Here is a 23,840-nt window from a genome sequence, read left to right as displayed (position 1 = left end):
GTTCTATGTTTCTATCACCCTCATGCTTTTTCTAGACTTTATGCTAACTGTTTCCACAACAGTAAATAGCAAGCCTGTTCTAGAGTATCAGAGAAGGTTCGCACAGCATACCTCAGTTTTGTTATGGAATAGCAAGTTGTCTATTTCTTATCACAGCTTGTAAAAGACTGGAATATAAACAGCGACTGGATGAAAGCCTCTGTCATCTCCGAATAAAGCTGATGCTGCAAGCTGGCATGACCCTGCCTTGAGAACCCTGGTACAAAGTCCCTACCTATCTTATGGCCTGATACCTGAGTTCTTATAGAATGTGATTGCCTATATTATCTTATCTTAGCTATTATTTTTAAAATAATCATAGGACTAGTAGATACTTAATCAATCATGGCGGCAAATGCGTCAACTCGATTATTTGTTGATGGGCTATATTTAGAGTTTATAAACAATCCTAGATAGCTGGTGTATAGGGTTCAGGCATTTCTAGCATTTCTACTCATGTCTAAAACTTCACACTTTCTATGAAAGAAATAGAAGAGTCTGAGTAGGCAAAAGACTGAATAGGAACTGTCACAGTGTTCACAGCACCCTCAATAAATCAAAGAAACCTGAATCACGCCACCTTTCTTCATCTGTCTCAAAGATTTCTTCCATCATTTCCTTCAAAGAGATATATAAGAAATGCATGTCCTTCCACCCTCTTCCACTGCTTTGAGGTGTGCCCACCTCCTCTTGAGATATGTTTTAACATCACATTGTAGCCGATATCCCTATTGGACTTCATTACCCCTCCCGCCACTAAGAATCCTCCTCCCACTTACTGTCTGTTAGAGCGGGAAGGAGGCACTGTGCTGAGCAGCATTTGTAACAGAGCTGCTGCTAAGCATGGAAACAATTTGCTGTATTTAGCAGGTCTATGTAGACAGGATAGTAAGAAACAGGGCAATAAAGAGTTCAGGGGCGTAACACAGGCCCCCGCATCTCCAGCGGTGAGGGGGGGCCCGAGCTTCATGGGGCCCCCTCAGCACAGTAGTCGGGCCTGAGAGCTCCTATTCATTCTGGAGCGGGGCCCCTCCATGAACTTTGCAGGGTGGCCCCCTCAACTTTCGTTACGCCAGTGAACGAGTTAGTAACAGCACAGTATCAGGTCAGTCCATGGAGATCGGGAAAGGTGAGGGTAGATATGGAAAGTGGCAGACTACCACTCAACATGCGATGACTTCGTTATTGTCTGTGAGGGTTGCAGTGGTTTACAATCAGGCATTCCACTGCTTCTCTTGGGTGAGTGCAAATGGAGAAAGTAAGAGGGAAGTTATAGGAGATGCCCTCTGGAACATCATAGCAGCAAATAACCTCTCATGACATCACAGCAGCGACATTCTAGCACCAGATTTTTGGGATGCAGCTAAATCCTTCCAACAGAAACCAAACATAAAGTTACCGTAAGTAGCAGGGAAGCATAACCCATCACCCCATCCATTCATATGTCCAAATGAGTGACTTGTGGCCTCTGATAGGCATGAAGACATGACAAAAGTCTCTTTAGACAACTTCCTTGTAAAGTAATCTTTGAATTCCAGTATAACAATGCACCGTTGGAACTGCAAAACAAGTCCAGGTGGATATTATATTCACCTGCACCCACACCAGCACTCTTGGGTACTATTTTGCTTACTGAAATATATATCTAGTGGTCTTTAAAACAGCGGTTTAGGCTAAAATTTGTGTTACAGAGTCCTCTTAGGGTATGGGTGAGATGAATTATGAGTGCCCATGAGACAGAGACCAACAATGACCTCTTGTCAGAACCGGATTTGTATAGTGCAAACCTAGCTGAAGGGCAGTAGAGCACTGAACATGGTCCTAATTACGAGTTTGGCGGTCCATCAGACCGCCAAACCCGCGTTGGAGATGCGGTGGCGGTCGGGGACTGCTGCACCAGTGGTCTGCCTCCCATATTCCGACGGTACAAAAAACATTGGTCCTAGACCTTATTTTGTAGATGATACGAATCACAACCTACAATAATTACTTAACCAATCATTTCCTGTGCCTATACACTGTTAGCTCACAGTAATTGATACAATCAGTCTACTGAAGTGCAACAACCAAATTTTTGTCGAGAAAGACAAGGGTTTTATTCCATCATAATTAACGCAACAGTATATTCCTTACTGTAAAGGACAAACAACAGAGTGGGAAAGGAGAGGTTGCTCCAAGGGATCGTGCAGAAGGAGAGAGTGCTCTGGTGTTGGAAGGGTGATTAGGAAATTCAGATAATGTGGTAAAAAGAAATAGTTACAATTATTCATTGATTGGACTGATAGTGAAATCTCAATAATTTGTTAAGTAATTATTGTAGGTTGTGATCCGTATCATTTACAAAATAAGGTCTAGGATCATTGTTTTTCGTACCATATTGAACCCAGGTCCACGACCACAATTGGGTCACCCCAATGGTTGTCATATTACGACTACAGCAGTTGGACCGCCACAACCGCCAGGGATCCGCAATCCCTGACGGTGGTGTGACGGCCTGAAACTGCAATATGCTTGGCGGTGCCGCTGCAGCACCATCAAGCATCATATGAGTTTCCTCACTGGCAGCGGTCTCATGGCGGTGCTCACGTAATCGGGACTCGTAATCTAGCAGGCAGCCAGCGGTCGAGTTTAGCAGTGTGGGAGCAGGGCGCTTTTGTGGTGGCCCGCTCCCACACCGCCAAACTCATAATCAGACACTAAGACACTGTCAGCTTGTGATAGGAGGAGCAGCTGTTTCTAGGAGCGAGAGTGGACTGTTATAGCATCCAGACGTATTGTTCTTTAAAGAGGTCTTCAGCTCTCTCCAAAATTGGAGCAGGGCTGTAGAGGTCCTGATGGATACGGGGATGTTCTTCCAGATCCTGGGTGCATAGCTGGAAAGGGCATGCGGTCTCAATTGTCACTGATGGGGGCCCGATAAATCAGTAGTATAAATGCATACTGGGGTCAAAGCACTGTGGCTGTTGGCCCTGATGGTCATTGGTGATGAAAGAGGTTGTGGAAAAGCTGGGACTCTTCCAATTATGCCCCCCTTGAGGTGCTGTGTCGCTGCCATTTGAACTCAAGGTCCTTATCCTGGAAGATATTCAGCGGATGAGCTTCTAAGTGAAGCTGCACTGATGCCCAGTGAGTGAGCTGCCAATCTGTCCATTTGCTCTGATGCTCACTGGGTGAACTAGCATTGATGCTGTAAAACATGACCACATGCACACACTTTAGCAGAAGCCTGGCACGTTTTTAGCGCCTTTTTGCTTTGCTAACACAAACATTCGCCTAAGATTCTTGCTTTCACTGGCCCATTAAGCCCCAGCTGCAGAGAGCGCATGGATGTAGCTCTTTCCAAAGCCTGCACTATCCATCACTTTTATCCCTGAGCACGAGAAGGTAGACCATCCGCCTCGTGGCAATCAATCACTGCTTTCACGTGCTGACCGAAGGGCTTTTCCATGGGCAGCCCTCGGTGTTCAGACGGTGAAACTTTCTGAACTCAGCTGCCAGGTTTTTCGCAGGAGGCCGATTAACCTGACCGTCACCTAAAAGACAGTGTCTACAGGGGCCTTATCATAATGGTGCATCCTGCGCTGCTGCCCCGGCCAGAAGGGATCTGTGCGTTCATTTCTGGCGCGTTCCACCCATACACTAACTTCAAATATCTCCGAGTTAGTGCATTGCCTGCAGACAACAGCGTTCAGAAACACAGGGCAGCAATTGCCATTTGTGTTTCTGAGTTGTGCTGTCAGCAAAACGTGCACTAACTCAGGGAATCCTCGAGTATATGTACGCGCTAAGGACACGAAAAATAAATGCACAGATGCCTTCAGCGCCTGCACAGCGAAGAAAACGAGAACATGATGCAACCGCATGAGTTCTAGGGCAGATTTATCAAGAATCAGACTTTGCGCTGCCAGAAAGTCATGCAAAGTGATATAAACCAGTGCAAAGTCTTGAAACAGTATTTACTTTCCAGTGCAAACTTTTTTTTTGCGCTGCAGAGGTGCCCTTTTTGCTACTCAAATACAGCTTGGAGATTGTTTGTGCTACTTAGGAACTGATTACGAGTTTAGGCGCTATTTATCACCACTGATAAATAACGATACAACGAGGTATGTTATTTATTGGGTGCAATAAATAACACCTATTGCGAGTTTAAGGGGAATAACATACAGGTTTTGGTGTTTAACGCACCAAAAGCCGCATGATTCGGTAAATACCCTGTTTACACCTGCTATTTTTCGGCAAGTTTGATCTGCTGAAATTTAATGAAGGTTGCGTCGAATAATATTAGATGCGTTAAATACCTTCAAACTCGTAATTCTGACTCATGCGTAAACAGGGGTTAACACATGGGTCGCAATTTTTATAAGCCACTCGTAATCAGTTCTTTAGTGTGAAGGGGTCATTCTATGGTAGAACTTGGGTGCTCCAGTTCAAGTATCCATGGGGCATATCTACAAGGCACGGCGTCAGAATTATTGCTGCTTTAGCGTCCGTTTTGGGACAAAAAGCGGCAATAATTCTAACGCCCTATCAGCATGGACACGCTAATGCATGACTCCATGCCTTTGTGCCCATTTTCTTATCGCCTCGCATCGCTAATGAAATGCGAGGTAGGCGTACCCGACTGAAACTCAAGGACGATGCGCTTCGCGCACCGTGCGCACATGGCCCATCTAGCGTAACGTGGGCACGGCACTAACTGCGTAAAGTGTGCGCGCGGTTCTTTTACGCGAATGGCGTAAAGTAACTTAGCATTTAAAAAAACGTACAAATTCACTGAAAAAACCATAGGTTTCACACACGTTATAGTTAGGAATTAGCATTTAAAAAACCTTGCAAATTCACTGAAAAAACCATAGGTTTCACACATGTTATAGTTAGCGGAAATTTTACTGATAAAAAACCAGTGAAATTCCCCCGTTATAGTTAGTGCAGGCAACTATAACTCATGCGACCGCAATCTTCTGCTGATGACATATGTGTCTTTATGAAAAAAAAATATTTGTAATGTATGTATAGCTAAAAATGTATGGAAGAAGACATGGGCAAATAAGTGTCTAAATACAGTATTAGCATCAGCAGAGGATTGCCGTCGCGTGAGTTATAGTTGCCTGCACTAACTATAACGGGGGAATTTCACTGGTTTTTTATCAGTAACATTTCCGCTAACTATAACATGTGTGAAACCTATGGTTTTTTCAGTGAATATATATATATATGTAGCGTTAAAGCTCTTATATATATATATATATATATATATATATATATATTTATATATAATCAATCACCAGACAGCCCCAAAGAGAGCGCTCTATTCCATAGTGGGTGCTGGTCTCAAGGACGGGCTAGTCCTCGCAATTAATTTTTCACCAAAGTTCCTTTAAAAAAGGAAATCACCGCACTCCAAGGAAGTCGTCAATTAATTGGAATTTATTTTATCGTGCAAATAGTCCCACTAACCACCACCAACACGTTTCAACCAACAATAGGTCTTGCTCATGGTGAGCAAGACCTATTGTTGGTTGAAACGCGTTGGTGGTGGTTAGTGGGACTATTTGCACAATAAAATAAATTCCAATTAAATGACGACTTCCTTGGAGCGCGGTAATTTCCTTTTTTAAAGGAACTTTCATATTGATTTTTTGATTTCCCGATTCATCTCAGATTGGTAAATAAAAAAAATGCCGCCCACGTCATTTGGTAAGCACAAATGTGTAATAGAGCATTCTGAGAGTTACCGCTCTTATTTCCACACTTTCTTCAAATTTAAGGCCAGTGTCCAGGCACAGGTGCCTAGCATTACCAGGCCACTTGTAATGGTTTTCCAACAAATTCAGCCAAAAATGGGAAGATTGCATGATTTATAATCATTACTGTACTGCAGTCAAGTAAATAATGGAACTAAAAGACGTTTTTATTGTGATAGGCCACTTGGGCCTGTCGTATTCACAGTATCACTTCCAAAAGGGGTCTTGTTATTAGTCTAGAGCAGAGGTCTTCAATCTGTGGGGCGCGACCCCCCGGAGGGCCCTGGAGTCATGGAAAGGAGGTCGCACATTCCCACGCCTGGTCTGAAATCCAAAATGTGCTTTATTTGTTGTGGGAATTGGGGGCGTTTATGGTTGTCAATAGTTGTCAATGATGAGGAGTACCAAGTTCTAGTTGTCAGGAGGGGGTCCTTACGTCTAAAAGAGTTTGAAGAACTCTGGTCTAGAGACGCAGATGCTTTGTCTCAGGCTGGTGGAATATCTGTGCATTCCTTGGGCCATGAGGTCTTTTTGGTCCACATTAGCATTCATCTTGTCCCACAAACACTACAGAACCTGACAAGTGGAGTCATTGTGTTACACCCCAAAACAATAACTTTTCTTTTTGCTGTGACCACTGAATGGTAAGATATGATAGTTCTGACTCTCCTTTTTATCTCATCTGCAGACAGCTGTAACTGGCTATCTGACTCGTGTTACCAATAAAGTACAACACACAGTTAAGAGAGTAGGCTTTCCGTCACACTCCTTCAGCCACTGGTTTGTGGCATTTTCTTTAACATGTTACCATTGGCTGGGTGGGCTGTCGTCAAAATAATGTTATTTTGTCACGGTTACACAAGGCTTGAAGATGTCCCTTGCGGTCCTTCTCCACTGATGCCCATATAATTCCCCATCCCCTTGTCTCTCTTCCCATCCAGTGCGGAAAGTGGCCTCACTACCATCTGCCTGCCACCTCCTACTAGGCGCCGTCACTGTTCATACTTTAAGCTTTAGATTTTCTTTACAAGCATTGGCAAGGCTAATAGTTTCGCCCACCCACCTAGAACGCTGAAAAAATGTTCCATGGGCGCATATGCATGATGGCCACCTTTAAATGCAATTATTTAAAGTTTTTTGAAAATCCCTCCCAAGATTGCCATCTTTCAAGAGTGGATGCATAGCAACCAAATTGGAATGTTTTTTCAAAAAACTTTAAAAAATCCATTACAAGATGGCAGCTGAACATTTAAGTGCATGCATGGTAGCTATCTAGGAACGGTTTATCTTTGGCTTCATAAAAAGGCCATTGAATGAAGTCCGCTGTGAAGCACACACATGTACGACAACCATGTTGCAAAGATTTTTCAAAAAACATTTTCAAAAGTCCATTCCAAGGTGACCCGCTCGCATATGCATCATCGGCAGTCATTTAGGAAAACAATATGCACAGCTAAGAGGTCGGCTCTTGGTTTCAAATACAAACCCTATTGACTTTGCAAAGACTTTTACGATAACGGGCTGAGGTTAAACACCTGAGGTCAGCAGCGAGGAGGATAGTCGAACAGGAGTCTGCAAGCGATGGTGCTACATTCCCATGTGTTACCTTGCCACATCTTAATCATTAGACTTGAAGGCCTCAGGTAGACATAGAGAGAGGGCTTATCTCCTGCAGCAGCAAGCAATAAACAAAATAGATAACTGTCACCGAGTCAGGCAGGGGTGAAAAGGTAGAAAGGTGAAAAGTTTACCTGCTGAGGCAGGAAGTGATAACCGACAGATCTACCAGGTGACGCGGGGAGCACCGTGTCCTTACCAAGATTAACGATCAGTATCTGCCACGTCTCTTGCATTTATCCATGCAACCTGGGTAGGGGTTAACCTAAATCAAAGGGCTGGTGCTTCCTGTTTGGTTCTGCTGCTTCACTATTATGCTATGGCACTCACTCAATTAACTCTTCCTCTTTGTGCTTGCATTTGATATCTTTACGGCTTGGAGAGGACCTCCATGGACCTCCCTCTGATTACCTTACACTTGATCCTGCCCGTTGCATCTGATCTTCCCTGCGCGAGTTCTCCTAGTTCAGGCTTCATGTTCATCTCATCATTCTCTTCCCTATACTCCTGTATTGTCCTGATTGCAATCATGACCCTAAATGCCTCACTCCCAGTGCCTGCTTACTTGGGGAACATAATACCATGCCCTCAAGTTACTAATACTGCAGGGTGCAGTATTTCCTGGGTGCATTTTTACCTCACCATTACAAGTTCCACAAGTTGGAATGGAGACAACACAGTCAAGGAAGTAGCCATAAAAAGAAAATACCCCCCATTCGAACTATACTTCTGATCACACAACAATCACTCAAGGCAAGCAAACCCCACCCTCTTTAGGAGGGTTCCCTTCACCATTTCCTCTTCCTTCCATCCATTTTTCGACCTTCTATCAATTCCTTCATTCATCCTTAAATCTCGTCACCTTCCCATCCATTAATCCATTCATTCTTTCGTCCTATATACAGCCATCCTTTCATACATCCACCAATCTATCCATTATTTAACAGATTCATTTTTGACTCTTCCACATCTATCCATCCTTCAGCCTTCTATTTGTTCACCCTTTCACCTATTGATCCTTTCACGCTCCCATCCATCATTTCAACATTCCTGCAATCCTTCCCTTCACCCTTCCATCCTGCCTGTTACATTTTCTCCCTTCTTTCATTCTACTTCTACCCTTTCTTTTCCTCTAGGTATATCTTTCCTCTGCCTATTGCTCATTTGTCTCTCATTGGTACTTTTTCTTTTCTTTTTCTCTCTCATGCTTTTCTATTTTCCCCTCTATCAGTGTGTTCCCATACTTTCCTCATTTCATAATTTTTCTTTATCTATTTCCAGTCTCTATGTCACCCCACTGCCCACACCCCTCTCTCACTCATGAAAATGCCTGACAGTATTACTTATGAGTCCTTTGTCTGCAAAGGCCCAGAAACAACTAATTAATGCTTAAGTGGCACCCGTTCACCAACCCATGGGGCCCAGTGGCAGGTGCTGCTGAAGTGGGGGGGGGTCCTTACATCACTGAACACAGTTATAGTGCATAAGGAGGGTTGGAGCACATGCCTCACATCTCAGTACTTAATTTACCCCCAATGCATCATGGTAAATGCAGTGCATGATAACACTTCAGTAGTAGTCTTTAATTTTTCACACTTGTTGGCTCAGCTTGTACTGTGTAACTATAGATATGTGTTTCTTGATTCATTTCTTCATCAATAAAGACAAAAATCGAGTACTCGCTAAAGAGGGAGTAGGAGGAAATTAATTACAAGGGTTTATGGATTACCCTCTCTTTAAGTCTTCATCTGGACTAGAGAAATCACAAACAACTCTATAACGAGTCAGTCAGTAGTGACCTCACCCCTCCCATTAGGTCGGGTTTCTAACAGTCTGGTTTGTAGCGTCTATTACTGAAAATGACGTGAACCTTTACCCACTCTAGATGACATGCCTCATCCTCTAGTTGCTCCTCACCCAGGATGTAAAACAGGATCCCAGATGGACCATTTGAAGTCTGTTTGTCCCTGACTCAAGCATCAAATACTAGTGGTCCTATCCTGGTTAAGGATCAGACAATTGTGGGGAACATTTCAATACCTCATCAGTTGTCAATATGTTTCTACCTAAATCCACTGCCTCTAAAATGGCTTTTCACCCTCTACCTTTATCAGCCTCTGTTTTCTTACTTTCTGTTTCAACACTAGGACACTTTTTTTGACCGGCTGTGCCCCTTAGAAATCCTGATATTCATTCAACCAAAGGTCAAAGGTATTCTTCAGAACAACTGGAATTTTTTGTATCCATTCTTTATTGCTATGCGCTTGAACAGGCATTTGAAGGAAAATAATGCATTACAGGTCTGAATATGATCGGGGAGTTTGCTCCCACGAAGACGGCTTGGGATGATGAATCTGTTTTTGTCTTAGATATCAGCAATACGATGTAACTCTGTACGTGAATAACATAAGGTTACAACTAAACAGCTGTTTATATGATTTTGTGAATTTTCTAAGGTGGATAAGGAGAAAATGGAGTCTTTAAGACCCCTTATGGCAGTGGAACTGGATGGGACACAAAGTTATCTATTTGTATCATCTCCATGCCATCCTTCAGAGAAGAAGGGCTTGACCATCACAGGGCATCGGGCTCTCACAGTTATCAAGGTTGCTCAGTTCATCACCCATGACTTAAAGAATACTGGTTCCACTCAACTGGTAATCTAGAAGCAAACTGTTATTTGAGATTACCTTGTTAAATTAAGAGGCAATAGCTATCTATGTTTTTACACATGATCTATAGGCCTATAATGTGAAGGATATTGTTGATGGTCAAAGGGCCTGCTTTGTGTTTTTTTAGGAGGGGCATAATGTGACCCAACTTTAAACTCTTTGACAATTCCCCTGGGTCCAGAAGAGAAGATAATCAAACAAAGGCCCTGTATGGGAAAGGGGCTGCAAAAACAGCACAGAGGCCAAAATAGGGTCACAGTTTTGTTCTGGGTGTCAAGCATGGGGGAGGGGTGGGGGGGGGGGTGGTAAAGTTATGCCATCCTGCAGCAGGAATGTAATGCGTTTCGAAAAACAGCCCATGTTGGACCTGGCAGCCTTAGGGTGGTCTTCCTCCAAAGTTTTGCCTGCTTCCCTCCATTTTTTTGTGCTTGTTTTTGCTGGCTTTAGGAATCTGTACTATTTACCACTACTCTCCAATGCTAAAGTGCATGTGCTCGCTCTCTAAACCATGAGCATTGGATCATACCCGATTGGCATATTTAACTTACTCGTAAGTCCCTAGGAAAGTGCACTACATGTGCCTAGGGCCTATAAATGAAATGCTACTAGTGGGCCTGCAGCACTCCTTGAGCCACCCACCTATGTAGCTCTCTAATCATGTCTCAGGTCTGCCACTACAGGGCCTGTGTGTGTAGTTTACTGCCACATCGACTTGGCATTTAAAACTACCTGTCAAGTCTTAAACTCCCCTTTCATTATACCCAAGTTATCAGTAAGGTAGGCCTAGGAAGCCCCAAGGGAAGGGTGCTGTGTAACTAAAAGGCAGGACACATACTTGTGCGTTTTACATGTCCTGGTAGTGATAAAAAGCAAGATTTTTTTTCGCTGCTGTGAAGCCTACTCCTTTCATAGGCTAACATTTGGAATTCCATAAAATACCTTTAACCTGTAATTACTCATAAGAAAGGAGTAGTTGCATCATGTTTCATATCTTCGGAATGGTAATGATAAATCCTCTTTACTGGTACAGTCGGATTTCACATTACTATTTTAGAAATGCCACTTTTAGAAAGTTGGCATTTCTTTGTTGTTACTGCTCTGTGTGCCTTGCAGTCTGTCTCCGATACATGTCTGGGCGACAGTTACCCTTTGTGCATTCCCTTCATAAAGCCACATACACAGGAAGGCTAGGTGTGGCTGTGTACCCATCTATATACATCTGCATTCTGATGGCCCTTCATGGGAAGGAAAGGAGGAAGGGGATCACTCCTACACTTCAAAGGGTAGTGGCCTGACCCCACACAAAGGACTGGTTGCACCGCATAGATAGCCTGGCATATAGGACTGGGTTGAAAGGGATACTGGTGCACTTCAAAGCCATTATTTGAAGAGTCCCGCACTTCAAAGGCATATAAGGGTATAAGTACTGGGTCCCTGACCCCAGCAAATCCAACACTTCTGGACCTACACCTGAACCTCTGTCAGAAGAACTGCTGTGCTGCTCAAAGGACTCACCTAGACTGCTGATCAGGAAGGCCTGCTTTTCTGTTTGTTGCCCAGCTGCCTGCTGCTCTCTGACTCTGTTGAAGGAGAACTCGACTCTACCTTCTTCCAAATGATCTCCAAGGTTTTGTTGGCGTGCCTCCTGTTGCTTGAGACTCAGGGATACCAAAGTCTCTACCCCTGCTCCTGTGCCTGACTCACTGGTAGTGGCCCAGCTCTTGCAACATGGATGTCGGCCCATCTCCTCTCTGCGTGTAGCAGAACCGGGGCATCGACAAGCCAACAAGCCCCCAAGGGCTTAGTGGCTTGCCTCCTGTTTCTTGATACTCAGGTATATCAAAGTCTCTACCCCTGGTCTTTTGCCTGGCTCACTGAAAGTGGCCCAGATAATTGCAACATGGATGTTGGCGCATCTCCTGTGTGCGTGTGGCAGAACAGGCTCATTGACCCGGTTGAAGTAAAATCAGTGCTTCACTTCAGAACCAGCGCTTGACCTCCAGAGATTGACGCATCAGACGGCGTATCGCCGCCGCTGCAGCTTGGTGAGATAGACGCAGTGCCTTGACTGCGTGGCAGAAACCAGCGCATCGCTCAATGCCTTTTGACTCCAGCACCTGTCTTCGAAACTGACGCAGCACCTTCACTGTGTGGAGAAGATTGACGTATTTTGCTGCTTGCGACCAGGAGAGGTACTTTGTTTAGCTGGTTCTAAGCGGGTCCTATCACCAGCCGGCGCTCCATCACAGTCAGCCTAAACTTTGACTTTGCCCCAGCCCAGCGTGACCTAAATTAACCTTTTTGGCACTACTTGCTTCTAGGAGCTTTACTGCATCTATTTCTTTAAAATTCAAACTCAACTTCTAAACATTGGATTTTTGTTGTTTGGGTCTTGATTTCCTCAGAAAGTCATTCTTTATTCTTCTAAACTGTTGTGGCGTCCTTTGTGGTGTTTTCACTGTGTTACTGTATGAGTTATTGTACAAATACTTTACACATTTCCTTCTAAGTTCAGCCGGTCTGCTTTGTGCCAAACTACCAGAGGGTGAGCACAGGATAATTTAGGTTGTCTTGTGACTTACCCAGACTAGGATTGTGGTCCCTACATAGACAGGGTGCATACCTCTGCCAACTAGACACCCAGGGCCTCATTTACAAGTTTTTGAGGCAGGCCAGCACAGGAAGTCACTTTGCTGCGCTGCCCTGCATCAAAAGGAAAGGGCAGGAATAGGTTGTATTTATGATAAACAGTGCATTCCTGTACTTTTCCACTGCGCTGGCGCCTTTTTGGCTGCCTTGCACCAATGTAGGCACCCTGGTGCAAGGGTCTATGCGTTGTATGAATTATTCTTATGCAGGAAGAGACACCTTCCTGCACAAAAACAATAAACCGAGGCGTTTTACTCCTTCTATGTGTGCTCCAGAATGCAACACACATAGAAAGAGGAAGAACTGAAGAGAAATAAAGTTATTTCTCCTCGTTACGCTTCCACTGAGGAATTCCTGTGAATGCGTCAAAATCCATGGGTGTGCAGAGTGAGGCAACGCTGCGGCTTGCACTGTTTTGCCTTACTCCATATGTACGAGGCCATTAAAAGCCATGAAAAGTGGCTTTGTGTGGCCTCGTAGATATGGGTCTACACTCTGCGCCGCCGGTGCGTCAAAAGAAGTGACTCACCGGCAGTGAAATGGGCTTGTAAATAAGCCCCCAACTTTCTAACAACCCTCATCTCAGGAAACTCTCTGCACTTTTCATTTAATTTGAGAGAAGCATTACAGTGTAGAATTATGGGATGGCACTAAAGAGCTTTTGGGGCTGCATTTGTTTAAATAAGTGGTTTTGTAATTGTTCATGTTGCCTGTTTTCTGCTTTCTTGTAATTTGTAGTTTTTAAAAATGTCATTGATTGGGTTTTGCACTACTTTCTTTCTGAGGCTCTGCTTACTTTTTTCCTTTGTTTAGTTCTTCTGAGAAGCACAAAATTATGGATTTCCTTTCTTCCTATTTTGTGTACGTGAAGCCAGTTCACCAATGCTGTCTGTCACACGTCTTTGTTAAGAGGACAAGATTCATGTTTTTTACCCAAAGGCTTATGCATCTATAATGCATGTTTGCTGGAATCGGGGATAGCTATGTATTTCACTTTGTCAAAAATAAATGAGAAATTAATGTGCAGGTGGCAGACCAGTTATTGGGAATGGGCTGCAGATTCTGGGGGCTTTGGCTACTTGAGAGCATGAGATACGGGGAGATTTTTGGTACCAAGATTGTTTCATGCCACGTTGCCTTGGAGTAACCAGTTGTGTCTGGTGGGTTTGAGAGTGATGAGAGAACCCTCCATCAGAAGAAGCATGTCTCCTGCCATTGGTCCAATGGTCAGTCGTCACAACCAGGGCCGGACTGGGAACTCAAAGCAGCCCTGGCAATTATGTCGGACCAGCCCCATGGTGAGGGCGGGGGGAGGGGAGGGAGGAGTGCAAGTGTGAAGCACTGCTGCTTTTGTTACTGGAGTTAATATTGCAGCACCTGTGCAAATCCGGCCCCCAGTAACAAAATCAGCTCCCACCCCTGCAAAACCAGCCCCACCCTACCAGCCTCCCGGGGAAACGCCCGATGCCCTTCTACGGCCAGTCCGGCCCTGGTCACAACGTGACTCATCCAAGCAGTGTGTGTACATGCAAGGGTTTAGGAAAGTGAATACAAAAGGGCAATGACAGATTGACAATGATTCTTTGAAACATTGGAAACTCGGATATCAAACCTGGAGTCTGCAGCTATTGGGACTAGGGACACAGAGAGACACAGGACAGGGACACACATACAATGGACAGTTTAGAATGATAACCAAGTGAAGAAGGCACTGACACCTGGGTAGTGAACATTGCAGCAAGAAAACGCAGACGCTGGGACAGGGTGCTACAAGGGAAAGAACAAAGGCACACTAAAGCGGGGACAGGGAGAAACGGGGGGGCAGGAAAACTAGAATAGTGGAAAAGAACACACAGGCACTAGGTCAGGACACAACAAACTCAGTGACAGAGAGATAGTGCGGCAGATAGACATGGATGCAAGGCAGTGCTGGAATTGTAAATTGTCAGGAGGCCACTGCAGCTTGCACCACCTTTTGCACCTGCCAGGCCAACCAACACAACTACTAACCATCATTCTCCTACAATTGTGACACTTCAGACTATTCCAGGCCCCGAAACTATAAGAATGGCTTGCGCAGCGGGTATTAGTCGTTTTAATATGTATTGAATTAATAAACATTTGTCACTGTACAGATCTCTAAATTAGACAAATAGTTCCACCATGTGAAAAACTGACATAAGTGCCTCCCTTGACAAGTAAGTGCCGGTGCCGAGCACCAGAAACCGCCGGCTCAAATTAAGCACTGAATTGCCGAAACAATGAAACATGGATACTGGAAGAGGGAGACAGGGATGGTGGAATAAGAAAACACAAGACAGCGAAACAGACACAGGGAGAGGTAGTAAGAGATCTCGGGACTGAAATACACCGATGATGTGACAGGAGAAACCAATGCTGGATTGAACAATAAAGACACTGGGACGAGAGACAGGTGATATAGACATTTGGGCAAGGAAAAACACATTTATAGGAACAAGAAGACGCGGACACTAGGACACGGAGGCACCATCACCATGACAACGACACGACAATGCCAAACATGTACACCGACACGTGTAAAGTGGTTCGTGTACTGCGATGAAACACAGGTTGCTGCCGTGAAATGTAATTGCAGAAGAATTTATAGCTGCAGTTGTAAAGTGACTAGAGTTGTAAACCAATTGTGCACAGTTCAGACCCAGGTGAGGCAAGTTCAGAAGTTCATCTGTGGGGTGGAACGTGCGGCTTCTCTTTCCGCCCTTGGCAGCTCCCTGGACAGTATCTCGACAGCTCTTATTGCAACACAAACACCAGGCGCAGGGAACTTCCGCCATTTTGTGGAGGCGAGGAGGACGACACAGAAAATTACATTCTGCCCGAGGCTACAATTTGATGCTTTAAATATATTCAGATTGCTAATTATCGATCGTATTTGTGAAAAAAGAATGAAACAGCCACAGCCACACGTTTATTAATGACTTGTGTTGTATGTCACTATATCGTGGTGCACAATATCGACCTAAACTAATATATTATTGCCACATGATATATCACTAGTGAAAGAGTGACTTCCTTGCCAATGTCCTCATACTGGTATCTGATATTACAAAGATAATAGTTTTATTTGACTATGTGGTTAATTTGAAGAAAGCTTCTTCTCGGTCATTCAGTAAGCATGAATGTTATTTCTTTATTTTACACATCCAAGATGGCGGATGCCACTTGGAGCAATAACTAAAACAAAGATACATTCTACTTGTGCAAAAGCTTTTTGTGAAAGTGGACAAGCCATAAAATTGGCAGTGCTCCCAGGGGTGCAACACAGGGACCTGCAGCCCCTGTGGTGCGAAGGGGCCACTAACCCTCCACACTTATAGGGAGCCCCATTCAACCCAAGGTCAATGAATCTCTGTGAGATATGGGAGACTCAGGGCCCCTCATCACATTCCGGAGAGAAGTCCCATCATTCCAGAGACTGAACACCCCAGTAGCTGAACTACTGAATAAAACTTTAAATGAAACTGAACTGAATGCTTCCTTGTCAGCGGTTCTAAATGTATACCCCAAACCAACAATGCAAAGTCATTAGCCATAGTGGCAAGCAAGGCCATTGTACAGGTAAAATTCGTTCTGCAATATTTTTACTTCCAAAATAAAAATAAGAAATCTTAACTGAACTGCTAAACATTCAGCAGTTACTATACATGTGTTTTTGTATTCCTGTTTGTTGCATTGGAGTGTCACATCATTTCTCGAACAATGTAGTAGAGATATTCAGAAGTGGTGCACAGTCCTGATGGGTGAAAAGTGGGTTTGCAACAAAGATAGTATAGCCAGGGTGCATGGGACATTATTTTAAATAATCTTCAAATACTGCTACAGAAAGATTGAATGACAGTCAGATCAGTGGCGGCTGGCAAAAAATAATTCCAGGAGCGGCCTCCTTTGGCGCTCCTGAGGACACTGGCGCCCTATGCTTTCTCTAACTCAGCTGTGTAAGACAGCTGGGTTAAAGAGGTTTAAAATGTGCATGTCTGGCTGGCCGTCGCAAGATGGTCGGCCAAAAAGACATGCACACTTTAAACTTAAAGTGCCCTGGCCATCACTGCTTTCTGCTGCTGCCTGACTTGTGTGGTGCTCTGTGAGCTGTCAGTTACTGATGTATAGGCACTTTTGAGATATTATTTTCTCATGGGCTCTTGGGGCCACAAGGGCAGTTTTTGCGTCTGAACTGTTGTTGCAAGCATGGGAGGCCCTGTTCGTGATTCTTTCAGTTGGTGGTGCAACAAGGCAATGTCCATAGATGCTGATGGAAGATGCAGATACTGTTGCTGATGTTGTGTGGCTGGTGATACGTAGGTTGAGTAAGGGGAACAAATGGCTGCGTAATAGAGGTTGGCATACAGTGAGTAATTTTGCAGGGTGTATGGAAAGATCTGTCCATCATGATTAGTGATTCAGGAAGAATTAGAGGTGGGGATAAGATCGGTAAGATTTTCAAGACCTACCAATACTATTCACATGAATAAACATCACTGGCAGTGCTTTACCAGGAACACAGGGAGGATGCAGAAGTTTGTACCCTTTTAAGACTAAGAGTAGGAAATAGTCAACAAATGAGATGTGTAATTTGAGGTACTCTAAAAAACTACTCACAGTACTATTCTTGGAAGAGGAAATTGTGTAAAGTAGTCTTTAAAGTTACTACTTCTAACTTTTCACATGTTGGTGAAAATCTCCGCCACTGAGGCAGGGATTCCCCTACAGTACAGTATCAGGAAATTGTAAAAAGATTATACATTTTCTTTTAATATAATTTCATTAAATTATATGTATATGTGTATATATATATATTCACTGAAAAAACCATGGGTTTCACACACGTTATAGTTAGGAATTAGCATTTAAAAAACCTTAGAAATTCAGAGAAAAAACCATAGGTTTCACACATGTTATAGTTAGCTGGACATTTTACTCATAAAAAACCAATGAAATTGCCCCGTTATAGTTAGTTCAGCTAACTATAACTCGCGCGCCCGCAATGCACTGCTGATGACGTCACATATTACATCACTCATGACATGGTCAGTGACATCACTCATGACATCACTGATGACATCTCAAATGACATCACTGATGACATCACTGATGACATCATCCAGTGAATGTGTGTTTTTCTGAAAATTAAATATGTTTTATATATGTATATCTCAAGGTCGATGGAAGAATAAATGGGTATATAAGTGTCTAAATGGATGATTTGTTTTTGAAAAATTGATTGTTTAACTGACTGATTAAGTGTATCTTAGTGAATACATGGCTTAGTGAGTAATGTTTAAATATGTATATATCAGTATCAGTCTCTCACTTTGTGTATAAGTGGCTGCATGGGTTGGTGAGTAGCTAGATGAGTGTCTATATGGGTTATTAGTTGGTTTTTTGAGTATCAGTCTGAGTGTCTGCATGGTTCGGTGGGGGGTATTACGTAGTGCATAGGTGCATGAATGAGTGACTCACTGTTTGTATGTGTTGAACAGACCATGTGTGCAGGACTGCATGGGTGGATGAGTGTGTGTATGGGTGTGTTAGTGAGTGAATGACTGTCTCAATAGTGTCTTTATGAGTAACTACATATGTTTAAAACTAGTATATGTGACTATTGGTGTATATATGTGAGTATATGCAAGGGTGAGAGATTGGAAGAGTTCCTGTATGAATAAGTATGTGTTTCTATAAGTGATTGTTTAAAAGACTAAGTATGTGTAAGTTTCCGTAGAAGTAAGTATGGTGGTGTGTGTATAACTGTATATGCAAGTAAATGTATGTTTGATTCTTTATTAGCACGAGTGACTATGTGTGTGAGTAACTCTATGCATGAGTGGCGTTGTGTAACAGGATGTATAGGTGTATGAGTACATATGATGAGTGAATACATGTATGAGTGACTGTATTGGACTGTTGGTGAACGAGTGGATGTGTATGTGGATCTTAGAATTACTGAAGAGGTTGTTGTAACTGGTATTGGTATGTCCATTGTTTTGAAAATTTTAGTCTCTATTTTTGAATGTGTGTGTCAAAGGTTATATTAGGGTGAGAGGAGGTCTACCACTCTATCACAAGGATGATGTCATCAGTGATGTCATCAGTGATGTCATTTGAGATGTCATCAGTGATGTCATGAGTGATGTCACTGACCATGTCATGAGTGATGTAATATGTGACGTCATCAGCAGTGCATTGCGGGCGCGCGAGTTATAGTTAGCTGAACTAACTATAACGGGGCAATTTCATTGGTTTTTTACGAGTAAAATGTCCAGCTAACTATAACATGTGTGAAACCTATGGTTTTTTCACTGAATTTCTAAGGTTTTTTAAATGCTAATTCCTAACTATAACGTGTGTGAAACCCATGGTTTTTTCAGTGAATTTGCAAGGTTTTTTAAATGCTAATTCCTAACTATAACGTGTGTGAAACCCATGGTTTTTTCAGTGAATTTTCAAGGTTTTTTAAATGCTAAATTTTTTTTTTCTTCTATTTTTTCTAACATATTTTTATTTTAATTTTCTTACCTTTTATAAAGACTATGATTAAATTTTTAAAATTCTTTAATATGTTTTTTTTATATATTTTTTAAAATAAACATGTAAAATTTATTTGCAGTACTTTTTTTCTATTTTTTTTAAAAAAATTTTAGTACGCGTACCGTAAGCTCACGGTAAGCGTACGGTTTACGCAACGTCCGTAATTTTCCTACGCTGCTTGCGTATAGTTACGCAATTTGCGTAGCCGCGCGTACTCCGCGTGGGACGCGTACGCGTGTACGCTACACGCGCACGTTACGCGGAAGTGCCGGGAGTGACTGTTATGCGCATGCGCGCAAGCGCGTGTCTTTTTTACGCGCATGCGCACTTTTGCCGTAAGCGTACCGTAAGCGTACCGTAAGCGTACGGTAGGTCATGTGATCATGAAACACAACTTTTGATTGGTTGAAACTACTTTCAGTTCTAGAACTCTCCTACACCACACCCATTCCCCTCATTTCTGCTTGTGATCCCTTGGGAGAAGGAGCTGGTTTGTCTTTGGGATACGATGGCAGAACAGCAGAGCTCTTCTGAGAGTGAGGCTAGCACTAGCAGCACTGTCTTGAGGCAGAGATCGAGGAAACAAAAGCCCTCTTATGTATGGGATTATTTTACTTTTCCTGAAGGCCAGCAAAAGGTAAATGCACCCTTAGTGACTTGTAAGCTGTGTAAGCGTGTACTTTCTAGAGGTAATCCTAACAGGAAGTATTCCTTTGGGAATCACACCATGAAGAGACACCTCCAGGATGTACACAGAAGGACACATGGTCATCTTTTTGGAGGTAACTCTTCAGAAAGACGAGCCAGTACATCCACAGTAGCTCAGCCTGAACCATCATCTGCAGGGCTGACTCCTTCTTCTGCAGGTCAGGTGAGCCCTTCATCTGTGGGGGGAGAATCTCCTTTTGCTGGCCCTCTGGAAATGAACCCTCGATTTCGGAAGGTTGATATTCATTGCACATTTTGTAAAGATCTAATTTGCCATAGGGAGACCAGTGTTTCCCTAGTGAACAACAAAATAGATCAGCACATTTGTCGCTTTGAATAATTTTCCCATGCTTCCTTTCCTCTGTCCCTGCATGAACACAACGGTTCTTTTAAGAGCCAACCTTATCTTTCATCTTTTTTTTACATATGTTTTTAAAAACTTTTTTTTATTTTTTTTTACCGTACGCGTACGGTGCGCGTACTTTTTTTTTTTTTTTTTTTAAAAAACACTAAAAATCATTTATCACATTACATTGTCCTTGAGAGACTACAATTATTATTATTGACTTACCATACTCACTGAAAAAATATTTATTCATTTGTTATTTTAAAAAATAGTTTTATAAATGTTTGTAGTTTTCGAAAATTTTCTATATCTATCTGGAAAAAAAGAAAAAAGTATTAATATTTTTAAAACATTTTATAATACAGTACACATATTTACATATTTTTCCCCAAAAAATTTTTGCCTTATTTTTGCTGTTTTCAGAATATATTGCATTTCACTATAAATTGTGAAAGCAATTGCATTCATCATTTTACAGCGGGCAAAAAAAAATAACAATCACAAAGATTGTAATAAAAAAGCCCAGAATCTCTTTTTACTTAAACTTAACATTATAGAAATGCATAATATTCTAAAAAAATATCATCTAATACCAATACTTATTTCTTTAAAATACCGTCTGATATGTTTGTTTCAGAAGTATAATCACAATATGATATCTCAAATAACTCCAAAATACATCTGATTCCATTTCCTTTAGACCAAATAGTAATTTAAAATTTTTTTTGGGAATAAATTACCAACGGTAATCCAATAAAATTCTAAAGTTTAATTTGTCCAGATCTCACCGATTCTCTGTAACATTTTGGTTCACGAAAATGTTTTGAATAATTTATTAAGTCCACAATAGAAATGGTTACTTTTCCACATGGCCAAATAGTAATTTTTTAAAACATTTTTGAAAAAATTTCCAATGGCAGTCCAATAACATTCCAAAATTTAAAATGTGCAGAAGTTACCGATAATCTCTAAATTATTGGTTTTTCAAAGTTTCATTAAAAATTAAAAAAGTCCACATTACAATTGGTTATCTTTCCATTAGGCCAAATGATAATTTAAAAAATCTTTTTTTTACAAAATTGCAATGGTAATCCATTAAAATGGTAAAATTGTTTTGTCCAGATCTTGCCAAGTCTCTCTAAAATTTAGGTTTCAGGAAGATTAAATAGGAATTTGCTAAATCAAAAGGCAAACGTTGCTTAAAAACCAATTGGGAATCATTACACAGTGTCCAGCCTTTTTCACATTTAAGATAAACTGTGTAATGTCCAGAAGTAACAGTAGGTCCTTCATGGAAAATTATTGCAACAGTTACAAAAGTTTTTCCTGAAATTGATAATTGCTGTCCTGTAAACTTCTTTATTAAAGTATCCAATTTTGAACCATCAGCTCTACATCGTTGCATCATTAAAATTACATACTGTCCGTATTCCTTTAAAATTAATGTTGAAAACATGTCAGAATTACACTCACTACATTTCATGCTATGATTAGCATCTTTAACTAATTTTGCAAAAGTGACTGTTTTACTCTCTGGCAATGTCAAATAAATAAACCTTTCATTATCAACAATAGAGCCACATATATTATAACAATTATCACAACTATGTTCCCATTTATAAGAGAGACCAAAAAAAATGTCAATGGGAACTCCTTCTTCTTCCACTACCTGAAGAAAATACATCAAAAATTCATGTGCATCTTGCTGTTCATTTTGAGAAAACTGTGTTCGTCCTGAACATACATCTAAAAGTTTTCTAATGTCAGTAGCACTTTCTATTTGAGTTTTATCTTTACTCAGCTTTTGAAAAAGGAGACTCAGCTCTGAACAGAATCTTTTTCCCTGATTTACTATTATCTGCTCTTGCAAACTTTCCAGATAAAATGCAACATTCAGCACTACATTTGCGTAGCAGTTGAGACCAGAGCTATTTTCAAAATGACATCCTACAACCTGTTCTTCATTTTCCTTTTTCTTTTTGCTTGCAATTACATCACTCCTCTTTTTTTTCCTCTTCTCTACATCTTCACTACAGATATTCTCATTTTTTCTTTTACGAGAAACTACACGTTTCTCCAACACAGGATACTGACCTAAATGAGGAGCATAGCTTCTTCTTAATCTATTATACTCTTTTACACAGTTTGTATCAGCACTAACTTTTGACTCATCAAAGTCTATCATGAATAAACCTGATAATGTTTTGACTCGTGACAAAGCAACATATGCCATACCTTCTTTGAACACAGTTGAACCAATGTTCACAAATGCACAATCTACAGTCAATCCTTGAGACTTGTGAATAGTTACAGCATATGCTAGAGAAAACGGAAACTGCTTCCTACGTACATATAAGTCTTTCACAAGCATAAAACGAACTGTACAACGACAAATATCTTTAACTTCATCTATCTGATCAAATTTTATTTTTAAACATTCAACTCCTTCTTTTTTCTGGTAATTAATAAAACCCACAACTCTTCCCATCGCTCCATTAACTAAACCTTTCTCAACATCCAAATTTCTCCTTAAAAACACTCTACAGTTCATGCAAACATATAGATTTTTTTCTAATCCAGCTGTTTTGGAGATGTTCTTCTCTAGTGAGTCCAATTTATTTTTCAGTTTGCCTGTTACTGTGACAGTAATTCTTCCATCCTCAATTTTGTCCACTGCTTCCAATTTCCTGATCTCTTCCTTTTCCAATTTCAAAAGCTCCTCATTGAATATTGAGCATTCACGTAGAGTTGGCATTAAGCAGATGACACTTTTGTTTTCTGCAATGTTCTTGTATATCTTCTCTGCAACTATTTCTTCCTTTGGAAATAAATTATGTAGCAGCCGACTCTGTAATGCTTTTTTGCCAACTTCTGTCAGTAGTCCAATCCTGATATCTTTCAGAATACTTCCATATTCTTCATCGTTTGCTTGCCTCATATTAGTAGTAAGTTCCTTGTACTCAAAGAAGGACCAAATATTTGTGTTTCCGATGCTTCCCAATGACTTCTTCGTGTCTTCATGTGTCACAGTATTAAACACTGGTTGTCCTTTAACTGGAGTAAGTTGCAAAAGATCTCCAAAAACTATGACGTGTTTTCCACCAAATAACATGTCATAGTCTGTCTTCAAAATTTGCTGCATTCTTAAATGCACAAAGGCAAGCATTAGGTTTGATACCATGCTCACCTCATCAATAATGAGAACTTGCATCTTCTTCAATACTCTTGAAACTTCCAAGGATGCTTCTCCAGTTAGCTTGTTGAATTGTATTTTGTTCTCATGCTCCACTGGTAACATTAGCAAACGATGTAAGGTGATTCCTTTTATGTTATATGCTGCTAACCCAGTTGGAGCAGTAACCACACAAGACAAAGTAGAATCCGTTTTTTGCTGTAGGTAGCTTCTGATGACTTTTATTAGGAAACTTTTTCCAGTTCCAGCTTGTCCGCTTACATACATCCTGATTGGATGAAATGATGTGCATGAGCACTCTTTTTTTA

Source organism: Triturus cristatus, chromosome 4_1 (assembly GCF_964204655.1).
Source record: "Triturus cristatus chromosome 4_1, aTriCri1.1, whole genome shotgun sequence".
Classification (NCBI taxonomy): Eukaryota; Metazoa; Chordata; class Amphibia; order Caudata; family Salamandridae; genus Triturus; species Triturus cristatus.
Note: the sequence above shows the minus strand (reverse complement) of the source record.